Below are 13,506 nucleotides of genomic sequence, written 5' to 3'. Positions count from 1 at the left end.
GGGTGTCAAGAAGTTGTAAATAAATTCTCCGTCGGGTTGTATTTGTTAGCGGTAGAAGTGACTCGATTCAAGGGTACCTTACGGGGCCAGCAGTAAAGTGAGCTCGTGTTCAGGGCACCGTATGAACCCGGCGATAATTTGCATGAAAAAAATCACCCTTTTTTTCGTGAAATGTTTGTATTTTTCGTGTTTGCGCGCGACCTAAGCGACTCAATAATTTCTACGTGGCGTTTAGAGATGCGAAATTAAATTCTCTCCGTCGGGTGGTATTTTTTGTTGCAAAAATTCGAACTGCAACCCGCGAAAGAGTGCTTATAAAGCGCGATTTCTTCACCCTTTTCTCGTGGAATGTTTGTATTTTTCGTGATTGCACGACCTTAGCGACTAAATAGAATTCAGCGTGGCGTCTAGGATGCGGAATTAAATTCTCCGTCAGGTAGTATTTTTGTTGCAAAATTTCAGGCCTGCAATATGAAAATTTGCATATAAACGCGATTTCTTCACCCTTTTCTCATTGAAATTTTTGTATTTTTCGTGTTTGCAGAGCCTTAACTGACTCAATATATTCAGCGTGGCGTCTAGGATGCAGATTAAATTCTCCGTCAGGTGGTATTTGCTTGTTGCAGAATTCGACCTGCAACCTGCGAAATTTGCATAAAGTGTGATTTTTGTCACCCTTTCTTGTGAAATGTTTGTATTTCTTCGGGTTTGCGCGCGATCTGGGCGGTTCACACTATCGTCAGCGCAGCGTCTAGAAATGCGGAATTAAATTCTTTGTCAACGTATTTGTTTGTTGCGGAATTTCGGCCGCACAGCCCACAAAATTACTGCATAAAAGGGTGATTTTGTCATCCTTTCTCGTGAAATGTTGTATTTTTCGTGTTTGCGCGCGATCTAGACGGCTCACGCACTGACGTCAGCGCGGCGTATAGAAATGCGGAATTAAATTCGTTGTCAGCTTGTTTGTTTGTTTGCGGGAATTCGACCTGCAACCCACGAAAAGGCTTGCATAAAGGGTGATTTTGGTCACCTTTCTCGTGAAATGTTTGTATTTTTTCGTGTTCGCGCGCAATCTGGGCGGCTCACTAACGTCGGCGCGGCGTCAAGACGGAATTAAATTCTTGCTCAGCTTGTATTTGTTTGTTGCAGAATTCGACCTGCAATAATGCATAAAAGGGTGATTTTGGTCACCTTTTCTCGTGAAATGTTTGTATTTTTCGTGTTTGCGCGCGATCTAGACGGCTCACTATCGTCAGCGCGGCGTCTAGAATGCAGGTAAATTCTCCCGCAGTTTGAAGGCCTCATTTTTGCTTGCTTGTTTTGGGATTGTGTTCCCGAGGTCTGACAACGTAGAAGGAACATTCTGGTTTCAGATTGTAAGTAATTAATTCCTTTATCATTTTCCCTAAATATCTTCTATGATTATCGTACAAATTGATCCCAAAATTGTGTATATTTATGTTCGAAGGGACTAATTTTTGCTTGTTTAGGGATTTTGCACCTGGAGTCTGATGACATCGTAGAAGGGCAATTATGGTATCAGATTGTAAGTAATTAATTCCTTTATCATTTTTCCTAAATATCTTTTATGATTATCGTACAAATTGATCCCCAAAATTGCTTTTTTATGTTCCGAAGGACTAATTTTTGTTTGTTTTAGGGATTTTTGTACTTGAGTCTGACATCATTAGAGGGACCATTCTGGTATCAGATTGTAAGTAATTAATTCTTTATCATTTTTTTCCTAAATATCTTTTATGATTATCGTACAATTGATCCCCAAAATTGCTTTTTTTATGTTCGAAGGACTAATTTTTGTTGTTTAGAGGGATTTTGTACTTGAGGTCACGACATCGTAGAGGGACCATTCTGGTATCAGATTGTAAGTAATTAATTCCTTTATCATTTTCCTAAATATCTTTTATGATTATCGTACAAATTGATCCCCAAAATTGCTTTTTATGTTCGTAGGACTAATTTTGCTTGTTTTAAGGATTTTGCACCTGAGTCTGACATCGTAGAAGGACCATTATGGTATCAGATTGTAGTAATTAATTCCTTTATCATTTTTCCTAAATATCTTTTGCGTTATCGTACAAATTGATTCCTAAAATTGAATTTTTTATGTTCAGGACTAATTTTTTTGATGGTTTAGGGATTTTTGCACCTGAGTCTGACAACGTAAGAAGGACCATTCTGGTATCAGATTGTAGAGTAATTAGTTCCTTTATCATTTTCCTAAATAACTTTTATGATTATCGTACAAATTGATCCCCAAAATTGCATTTTTATGTTTGAAGGACTAATTTTTGCTTGTTTTAGGGATTTTGCACCTGAGTCTGATATCGTAGAAGGACCATTTTGCATCAGATTGTAAGTATTAAATTTCTTTATCATTTTTCATTAATAACTTTTGTGATTATCTCATAAATTGACCCCCAAATTGCATTTATATGTTCGAAGGACTAATTTTTATAGTTTAGGGATTTTGCATGAGTCTGACATCGTAGAGGACCATTCTGGTATCAGATTGTAGAAGTAATTAATTCCTTTATCATTTTCCTAAATAACTTTTATGATTATCATTACAAATTGATCCCCAAAATTGCATTTTATGTTCAGAGGACTAATTTTTGCTTGTTTAGGGAGTTTACCTAGGTCTGACATCACTTAGAAGGACCATTTTGCATCAGATTGTTAGTAATAATTTCATTATCTTAAATAAATGTTTGTGATTATTACAAATTGACTCCCCAAAATGTATGCCTGTGTGTTTTTTTTAATAAAGAATATTTTAAAAGTTTTTCTAATTAGAATTATTTTCTGTTATTTCTACCTGATCACATATTCACATTTAACGATCCCTCAAACTATTTATTTTTGAAAGTGCATGCCTTTATGCCATCTATCAATTAGAAACTACAACAACCGAAAGTTTGAGCTTCAGTACGTCATATAGAGCTGACACATTTACTAGATTTACTGCAAAACTTTATCAGCCTCCTCAACTTTCTGCAGTCTAATATTCAATCTTTTATTTTTGTCGACTCTGAGAGGCAAGGAAATGACACAGAAATTGGACTCAGAAACTCAGGATATGGTATTCGGATCCGCAGAAAATTTGAGGAGAGATATGTATAAAAGAGGCGGTAACTAGTAATGGCGGAAATAAAATGAATGTTTAAAAAATTTTTATTCAACAAAATTCTGTTTTCAAATTCTGAAGGATCTCGACAACTAAGAGGGCTAGAAAATTAAGAACTGCATAATATTGATCCTCGAAAATTCTCTACAAGGTGGCATCATTATTGAAAAATCATCAAAATGGCATAAAAATTTTTAAAGAAAAGATTTTGTTATAAAAGACAAAAGATTTCTCTTTTTATGATGAAAATTAAAAGTTGGAATTTTTGAATTCTGTTTTCGAATTCTGATAGACAATTTAATATTGATGTAGAGATATTTTAGTATTTTTTTTCTAGCATTAACTGCTTAGACCCTATTTGCAAGTTTATAGAAAAAATTAGATATGTACCGACACAAACTGAAATATTTTTTAATATATATATTAATTTGGCAGAACTGTCTATGTCCACTTTTCTGCGTTCTAATACTACAGACTGATGAGCAGCAACATTTCAGTAAATTTCGACAAATTTTGTTGAAATCCATTGAAAATGGTAACAAAAATCTTTTTGAATATTAGGATCGCAGAAATTGCAGGAGGCTGAATCTCCAGCAATCTTGAATAGCGGCGTTGTTTAGTTACTCATGGGATAGATGACACTAGTGATACCGTTTGTAAATTAATATTGATACAATATAAAATTGATTTTGAACTATTTCATATCTAGCAGTGGCATTTCCATTTAAAAAGTTTAAAGAGGGTTTCATGGTTTCATTTAATTAAAGAGGTAACGATGTTGTGAGCTATGTTCACCGTTTTGGAACTCTGCACAAATAAAACAATAAAATTTATAGTTAAAAATATAAAACAACAATTTTATTGAAGGACATGTAGAATCACAAACTCAATTTCTCAATATATACACCATTTTAACAAAACATGCATGAGAAACAGAATAATAATATACAATTATATAGTACTCTTTTATATCTTTTAACAAAATACATAAAAGATATCAAGCTGATATCAGCTTCCCAAACGTAGTAAATTCATTCAATCGTGGCCCGGAATCATCATCAACACCAGCAATCAATCTTCAATTTCTTGGACACTATAAATCAGAATGAATAACAGAATAGTAAAATATAAAATATTATAAATTGCAAAATATAACATATATTCTGGGTATTTTAGTCCAGTTGACACATTGCATACGGAACCTCTCCAGTTGGTCTTTATTATTAAAAGTTGTCCATCTCAGGATAACTAATGCTTCATTCAACAGCTAGGAAAATGTTTATGTAAATGAAATATACATATACATAAATTAAATTAATTATTCTTGGGATCCATAAGACTCCCCATTTAAGGCAACGTACGAAGATAGCGATAGAGTGACTCCCATTCAAGGCACCCGTACGAAGGTAGCGGTGGAAGTTACACACCATTTAGGGCACCGTAGAGAGGAATTTAGCGTTAACGTTTACGTTAATGAAAAACTCATCAGACTCCATGGTAAGGCGTCTTATAAAAAACATAGAAGTTAAAACAACTTTGCATAAGTATTCCTTACAAAACACGAAAAGTATCACCACTTTTGATCAATAACATTACATTAAACGCGGCAATAGTAAATAATAACAGCAACAAGGAAAATCTTTAATTTTTTCTCAATTTGTTCAAAAATTAAACGCGATAGAAAAAAAACAGATTAAAATTCTTAAATTAGGAGAAATTTTCTAAAATCTTATTTTTATTATTGAGAAAATTTAAGAGATAAAATTTTGGTATACATAAAGAAAAAATGGGCAAAGGGGTGGAGGAGACACACAACTTTCCAACTCGCGTTAGGGAATTTTCCCACCAATAAATTCAAACACAGGGTGAGACCAAGAATCAATTGCGCATCTGGGAAAGGTATTTCTGTATATTATGACGCCGCGTTCGCATGCTATATTAAAAAAACTACAATTCCTAGCGCAAGCAGGTACTGCAGCGCATACACACAACTTTCAATATAACTCGCGTTAGGGGAATTTTTCTCGCAATAAATTCAAACACAAGGGTGATACAGAATTAAATTGCGCATCGGAAAAATTATTCTGTACATATTATGACATAACGTCCGCATGCTATATTAAAAGCATTCCCTAGCGCAACGAGTACTACAGCGCATACACACAACTTTCAATATAACTCGCGTTAGGTAATTTTTCTCATGATAGAATTCAAACACAGGGTGATACAGAATTAAATTGCATCTGGAAAATTTATCTGAACTTATTATGACACCGCGTTCACATGCTATATTAAAAAGACTACAATTCCTAGTTACAGCAGGTACTACGGCGCATACACAACTTTCAATATAACTCATTTGGAATTTCTCATAATAAATTCAAACACAAGAATTTGATACAAATTAGATTTAACGCATCTGGAGAAAATTTGTCTGAACTATTATGACACCGCGTTCGCATGCTATATTAAAAAACTACAATTCTGGCACAGCAGAGTACTACAGCATACACCGCAACTTTCAATATAACTCGCGTTAGGGGAATTTCTCGCAATAAGATTTGAAACGCAGGGTGAGACAGAATCAAATTGCGCATCGGGAAAATTATTCTGTACTTATTATGACGCCGCGTTCGCATGCTATATTAAAAAAAAAACTACAATTCCTAGCGCAACGGAATTACTACGGCGCATACACACACAACTTTCAATATAACTCGCACGTCACGGAATTTTCTCGCAATAAATTCAAACACAGAATTGATTCAGAAATAAATTGCGCATCTGGAGAAATTTGTCTGAACTTATTATGACGCGTTCCCATGCTATAATGAAAAACTACAATTCCCTAGCGCAACAGGTACTACGGCGCATACACAACTTTCAATATAGCTTTCGCGTTACAGAATTTTGCCGCAATAAATTCCGAACACAGGGTGATACAGAATTAAATTTAACGCATCTGGAAATTTGTCTGAACCTATGATGACACCACTTGTTCGCATGCTATATTAAAAACTACAATTCCTAACAGCAAGTACCGGCGCATACACTGGCTTCAATATAACTCGCGTTGAGAATTTTTCTCGCAATAAATTCAAACACAGAAGTTGAGACAGAATCCGAAATTGCGCATCACAGTAGAAATTATTTGGCCTTATTATGACGCCGCGTTCGCATGCTATATTAAAAACTACAATTCCTAGCGCAACGAGTACTAGTGGGTATACACACAACTTTCAATATAACTCGCGTTACGGAATTTTCTCGCAATAAATTCAAACACAGGGTGATACAGAATTAAATTGCGCATCTGGAGAAATTTGTCTGAACTTATTATGACACCGCGTTCGCATGCTATATTAAAAAAAAACTACAATTCCTAGCGCAACGAGTACTACGGCGCATACACACAACTTTCAATATAACTCGCGTTAGGAATTTTCTCGCAATAAATTCAAACACAGGGTGATGACAGAATAAAAAACTAAATTGCGCATCGGGGCATACACACAACTTTCAAAAATTATTCTGATCAAACTTATTATGACTTATTATGACCGCGTTCGCATGCTATATTAAAAAAACTACAATTCCTAGCGCAACGAGTACTACTGCGCATACACACAACTTTCAATATAACTCGCGTTAGGGAATTTTCTGGCAATAAATTCAAACACAGGGTGATACAGAATTAAATTGCGCATCTGGAGACATTTGTCTAAACTTATTATGACACCGCGTTCGCATGCTATATTAAAAAAACTACAATTCCTAGCGCAACGAGTACTACGGCGCATACACACAACTTTCAATATAACTCGCGTTACGGAATTTTCTCGCAATAAATTCAAACACAGGGTGATACAGAATTAAATTGCGCATCTGGAGAAATTTGTCTGAACTTATTATGACACCGCGTTCGCATGCTATATTAAAAAAACTACAATTCCTAGCGCAACGAGTACTACGGCGCATACACACAACTTTCAATATAACTCGCGTTACGGAATTTTCTCGCAATAAATTCAAACACAGGGTGATACAGAATTAAATTGCGCATCTGGAGAAATTTGTCTGAACTTATTATGACACCGCGTTCGCGTGTTATATTAAGAAAGTACAATTCCTAGCGCAACGAGTACTACACGCATACACACAACTTTCAATATAACTCGCGTTACGGAATGTTGTCCCAATGAATGAATTGAATTATAAACTTATAAAACAAGATCGCAGACATAAATAAAACAAAAACATTTCATACAATATGAAAATATTGTGTGAAATGGGAGAAAACAAACTTTCAATGGTCAGATAAAAGTAACCTACCCAAGCATGAATAGATTTCAGATTGATCTAGCGATCGACCACGTCCCATAATAACCGACAATAAAACCGCAGCCGTGTAATTTTAATTATAAACATCAAAAGCAAGCAAAAAAAACATTTATGCCCATTAAACGTGCAATTATTTATTAAGAAAACACTGCAGATGCATATTACGACTAAGTCGATGGATAACCGAATATAATGTAAACTTTGAAAATAGAAGTCTGAAAAAACGAAACGCGTTGTGCGATATACGCCTGGATACGCCAGAGACCGGCACGAAACTAGCATCAATAAAGCATGCCGAAACTGCACGCGCAAAGATGCGACAGTTCACAATAAGACTATGTGCCTGCTGCATATACCCGGCAGGTAAAAGCAATAGATGCGCAAAGCCAGCGCGTCGATAGCACGCGACCATGTGCACGAATTGCAATAGAGACGGTACCTGTGATAAGAACTAAACTAAAATGTGCTGCATGCACAGCGCGACGAGAATCTTACGCGTAGCATCTCGCACGGCGAATGCGATAAGAAAGTGGTTTATACACAAACGCTGATATGATTCAAAACGAATACAATTCTAATTTAAATTAGGAAATTTTGATTTATGATTTGAGTTTTATTGAAGCATTTATTGAAGAAAGAATTCCGCAAAAGATATCAATTTTCTAATTGCAAGAAATCAGGAAAACACATACTATGAATGATAAAAATTTTACTTACCAGTGTATCGAACACCGCAAATCAAACGTGAGTAGATACTGAAATAAAGAAGAAACAAAACATTAGTTACACAATTTCGGACCATGGGTGCCGGCGGAATGCTTATAATAATTAAATCATGCATGTTATTTCCGGAAACAGCACTATGAATTCTGATAAAAAAAATGCTACCAGGTGTGCGTAATTTGCATAATTAATATCCCTCAAATGGAATAATCAATTTAAGTTAAACCGTCTTAACTTTCTGCGAAAAAATAATTACACACCTACCAGTGTAATGACGAAGAGATTTTAGATCCAGGAATAAATCTTATCAACTGAAAACTCGTGCAGAAAGTAACAGATACTTATTTATTACTTAAGAACACTCTAACCGCCACAACACATCAAATAAAACAGCCACACATGCTCGTTAAGAATATTTTACTGATGACGAAAAGAATACACGACGATTAATAATTGAATAATTGAAGTCTGAAAACTCACTACTAGGAGACGCGACCGCGGACCACGCGGTGAAACGACTGCCGTGTGCGCTGCGCGTTGCCAGGTACAAGACGGGTACGTCGCGATAATACACGCAGTCGAACAAAAAAGTTGTTTATAAACAAACGTAGTGGTAAACACGTACTTGAGAAGACGAAAGTAAAAATTCACAATATCAAAATTTCTCGACATAAGAAAAGATTATATTGGTATTAGGATGAAATAAGGATGAGGAAAAGCAGGAGAGTGTAATTTCCTAATACAAATAAGTAAATTCATGTGTGCTAATTGTCTTCGTATAAGTTTATATGAAAGATGAAATTTTAATTCTTAAGAAAAAATTGTCAAGGGGGGGATACTTGATACTTGTTTTCGACGATTTTCAAAAATTAATATCTCTTAAACTAAAAGAGATAGCTACCAACGAATTGTTGGTGCCAGAAAGATTGGAAAATTCTCTATCAGTAAAATATAAAATATTTGTAGCTTCCTACAGTAAGGTCGAAAAACGCATAAAAAAGTGCTAAAAAGTGACATTTGCAATTTTTGCCTATTTTATTCAATCGCGAATATCTCGTAAACTTCAAAAGAGATAAATAAGATCTGATCGCAGCGTCTTAATCTACGGACAATCTCTATCAGATAGGATAGTTAAAGGAAATCTGAGAGATGAAATTTTAAGTCTTAGAAAAAAATTGCCAAGGGGTGCTTGATACTTTTTCGTGTTCAAAAATTCATATCTCTTAAGCTAAAAGGGTAGCTGCCAACGAGGTATTTGATTATGAAAGATTGGAAAATTCTCTATCGGATAAAAATATGAATAATTATATTTCCTACAGTAAAAGGTCGAAAAACGCGACTAAAAGTGCTAAAAAGTGACATTTTGCAATTTTTTGCCTATTTTTATTCAATCGCGAATATATGGCTAAAGAGATAAATAAAGATCTGATCGCAGCGTCTTAATCTACGGACCAATCTCTATCAGATAGGATGGATTAAAACGGAAATCTGAGAGATGTGAAATTTTAAGTCTTAAGAAAAAATTGCCAAGGGGTGCTTGATACTTTATTTCGATGATTTTCAAAAATTCATATCTCTTAAACTAAAAGGAATAGCTATAACATTTGTTGATTATGAAAGATTGGAAAATTCTCTATCAGATAAAAATAAAATAATTATATTTCCTGCAGTGAAAGGTCGAAAAATGCGACTAAAGAGCTAAAAGTGACATTTTGCAATTTTTGCCCATATTATTCAATTGCGAATATCTCGTAAACTAAATGAGATAAATAAATTTAAAATAGCAGAAACTATTCTACGGACTATTCTCTATAAAAGATTAAAATAATTCAATTTAATGGGGTAGAATACGACGCTATACAAACGATTATACGTGCATATGTTGGCGCATAAAAATACCAGGCAAGTCAGGTGTACTCACACTACTTATAGCGTGGATATTATAATACAATCTTAAGGTTAAACCCTTTGGTAGGATGCTTGCAGACCGTTGAGGCCCCGTCCAAACCCTCATGGAATTGGAATTATTTTTAACGCGCACTTTAATGGTGCAATACGGATTACGCGAAACTTTCGGATTTTTAATCGCGTCCCGCACTCGATTTGTCGAATATTCGGATACATTTTTTGTAAACACCGTACTTTCCCTAACGGGTGAGAGGAACAAAGGCACGACCACTCCTTCGATAACGATGCAATAAAATGGTTTAAATCAAAACGCGTCGCGACCCGCACTCCGATGAGTATTTCGTTACACCTCTCAGATTCTCTCGCGAATATCGTTTATCACTTATACCTGTGAATCGAAACAAGATTAAAATACTTGGTAGGGATGATTTGGTAGATATTGGAACTAAAAATTTTTAAAAGAATAAAACAAATAAATGATAAATTAATCAAAATTAGCTTAAAGGATTTTTTAAATTATGAAAAATATGAATATTAAAAGGATTGAAAAACAATAAAAGTATAATGATATTGAGGTAGTATTATTTAAAACATGAAGGTGTGGAATATTAGTAGACACAAAAGTACATAAACAGAAAACGAACGCGCCCGAATTACAAAATACTTAATATATCGAATATGTACCTGAAAGACAAGCGAAGAACAATTAGTAAACAAGAAAATTTAAAAAATTGTAGAGACATTGGATAAACGTAAACTTACAGCGATTTGTAATGTTTAAACCTTTTTCCAATCTTGGGAAAGTAAAGACTAATCGGAAGGACGTCAGGTGGGTGACATGAAAGGTCATCTAGAAACAGCAGAAAATTTTAAGTACAAAAAGCCGCCAGTAAGTACAATTATTTTTTAATATTCATGTCTGCAATTGAAAACAGGAGCGTTTTTCAGAAGTGGATTAGCCGATCATGTGCACCATCAACAACAACGTCGCACATAATAAACAGAAAATAAAACAATTCAAATATAACAAAATACTAAGAGTATAGTATAATAGTAAATACTAAAGTAAGTAATAAGTAAATGATATATGCTTAACGTTTAGAAAATAAAAATAAGAGTGCGTTATCAGCGGTGCCGAATGGTGTTGGAATATTTGGAATGTTAAAATTCAAAACAACAACATGAAAGTCTCTTTGTGTTAACAGTGCTGCACAATTGTACTCTGCTACCGCAAAGTTACCGTTTAAAACAAGTGAAAAGCAAACAAATGGCTGATAACATCGCCGCGTACACTTCGAGAAGGTGAAACTGCGATCACCCTTACCATATATCGATTGCACAATAAAATTACATCCGAATATTCCAATTAGACGCGTTGCAAGTACATGATTTGGTTTATGTATTAGCGCAACTTGAGTGGACGCAGGCAAAGCGACGTTTTGAATCGCAGCCATAGCCGCAGCGCGTCTAACGCCGCATAAAACAATAACGCGTTAAAATGTTACAAATTACAGATTTAATAAAAGGCGCAAATGAGAAATAATGCAAGAAGACGTACATGTGGTACCTGGAATGGCTTTTCGCTTGGTAACAACACTTTTTCTGATTTAATAAACTGGCCAACAATTTTGTGCTTGGAGGTGTAACTGCGAACAATGTCGCGCACTGGTGAAGCGATGCTGAGCGTTAGAATTTGCGCGTTAACTGTTTCCCTGCGCTGCTTCACCGCCGGACTTGCGCACAAAAGTTCGGCGTTGAGGTGATGTTGATAAACCCGAAGCAAAACATGCAAACAACGCACGAATTCTATATTACTTTAAGATCGCATATTGCATGACATGATTGCATTCGAAGATCACTTGGAATGTTAAGAGATAGTGTGAGTTGTAATTTTTTTCTGCGCGCGACTTCCGACGTCTCACTTACAGCCCGAAAGTGCGTATAAGACGATTGGGTAGTATCAGTATGATGAACGCCTGAAAACAGACAAATAAATGAAATTAAATGTTTATTTTGATTTACTTGGGAAATATTAAACATAAATACTTGTTACTTTTGATTGTAGTATTAAATAATTATTTAATTTTATATAATATTCTTAGGAATTATTGTCACCTTTATCCTAAAATATTTAAAATTTTGAAAAATAAAAGATTGACACTCAGAACTTTGTGGTGTACTCAGCAATTCTTTGCAAAGAACAAAACTAAACATTTGAGTTGTATCCACCTACCACGTTCGAAACCGTGTTTAAAAGTGCTAAAAATAGACATTTTCATTTTTATTTTAATATCTGAAAACGGCGAAAGGAACGAGATTGAAACAAATTAATCTACTGAAAATTAATTCTCTATACGACAAAGTATTAAAATAGTGCATGATATACCTCAGCGAAGCAAACACGCTCGCGACAGTTCATGATAAGACTACCTGTTGTCCGAACGCGCAAAGCCGGCACAAGAATGGCCCGTGACGACTGCCCGCAGCCTTGCGCACAAATTGCAATAGATACATGCGAACTAAACTAAACTAAACTAAAAAAGCAGAGCGAGGCGTGAAAGGATGGCAACGATAACACACGGCAATCTTGTGTCGTGTCGAATGCTCACGTTTGCTGATAAATATCTAAATAAACGAAACAAGTCTATTTTAATGGTTTTTAGTACATGCTAAGGCCATCTATACTTGATACACGTACTAGGCCCATCATTTTAATTAAGTATTGAAATACAATGGTAGGTAGTACGAGAGGGTGAGTATAAGCTAAGTAAAGTTAAGTAAACACTTACTGTACGCTATATTATAAGCCAGTTGTATATAAGCCATGGCAGGTCAATGCAGTATTTGTCAAGCCAGTAGGTGTGCTGATGAGACCTCTAATGGTCGAAATAGCTATCCACATCGGAAAGCGGCAAATACTTCCCGTAAACTTTGCAATAATTTAAATAAAAAAAGCATATCGTTTTGGCGATATTGGCGAGGGTATAGCATTACGGTAGTGTTTGCATAACTTTGTACTTAGCTTAATTAAGTATTAAAATAATGATAAATTAAAATTCGATTTATGTAATTTTACAACAAACAGTTTCTATAAATAATGAAATTATTTTACTTACCGGTTATGGAAGATGATATGTAGATCGACGGCAAGTTGGCGAATGCTGAAATAAATGAGAAACAAAACATTAGCTACAGCATTTCGTGCTATGTTTAAATGAATCTGCGTTCCGTCGGAACCCAATCTTTGAATTAAAATTCTTGTTATTCGCATAATAATCATAGGAATGATAATATTTACCTGGTAGCACACATTGATTCCTTTCCCTCTGTTGATGACAAATATGTTTTTTCACATGTCAATTGTTATTAGCGTTTACAGCGTTGATATT

The 13,506-nt window shown here is 34.9% G+C and overlaps 1 long non-coding RNA gene across 1 annotated transcript; it reads left to right on the top strand.

The window, feature by feature from the left end:
- Positions 1 to 1,849: 1,849 nt before the first annotated feature.
- Positions 1,850 to 2,397, top strand: LOC135796154 (uncharacterized). Its single transcript, XR_010549252.1, has 3 exons — positions 1,850 to 1,882; positions 1,994 to 2,044; positions 2,323 to 2,397. It is a non-coding gene; the product is annotated as an uncharacterized lncRNA (long non-coding RNA).
- The last annotated feature ends 11,109 nt before the right edge of the window (positions 2,398 to 13,506 follow it).

This window comes from Atheta coriaria, unplaced genomic scaffold (assembly GCF_025399875.1).
Source record: "Atheta coriaria isolate IRGN ID8LTWV9N9 unplaced genomic scaffold, Caltech_Dcor_3.1 hic_scaffold_7_pilon, whole genome shotgun sequence".
Classification (NCBI taxonomy): domain Eukaryota; kingdom Metazoa; phylum Arthropoda; class Insecta; order Coleoptera; family Staphylinidae; genus Dalotia; species Dalotia coriaria.
This window is presented reverse-complemented; position numbering and strand designations above follow the sequence as displayed.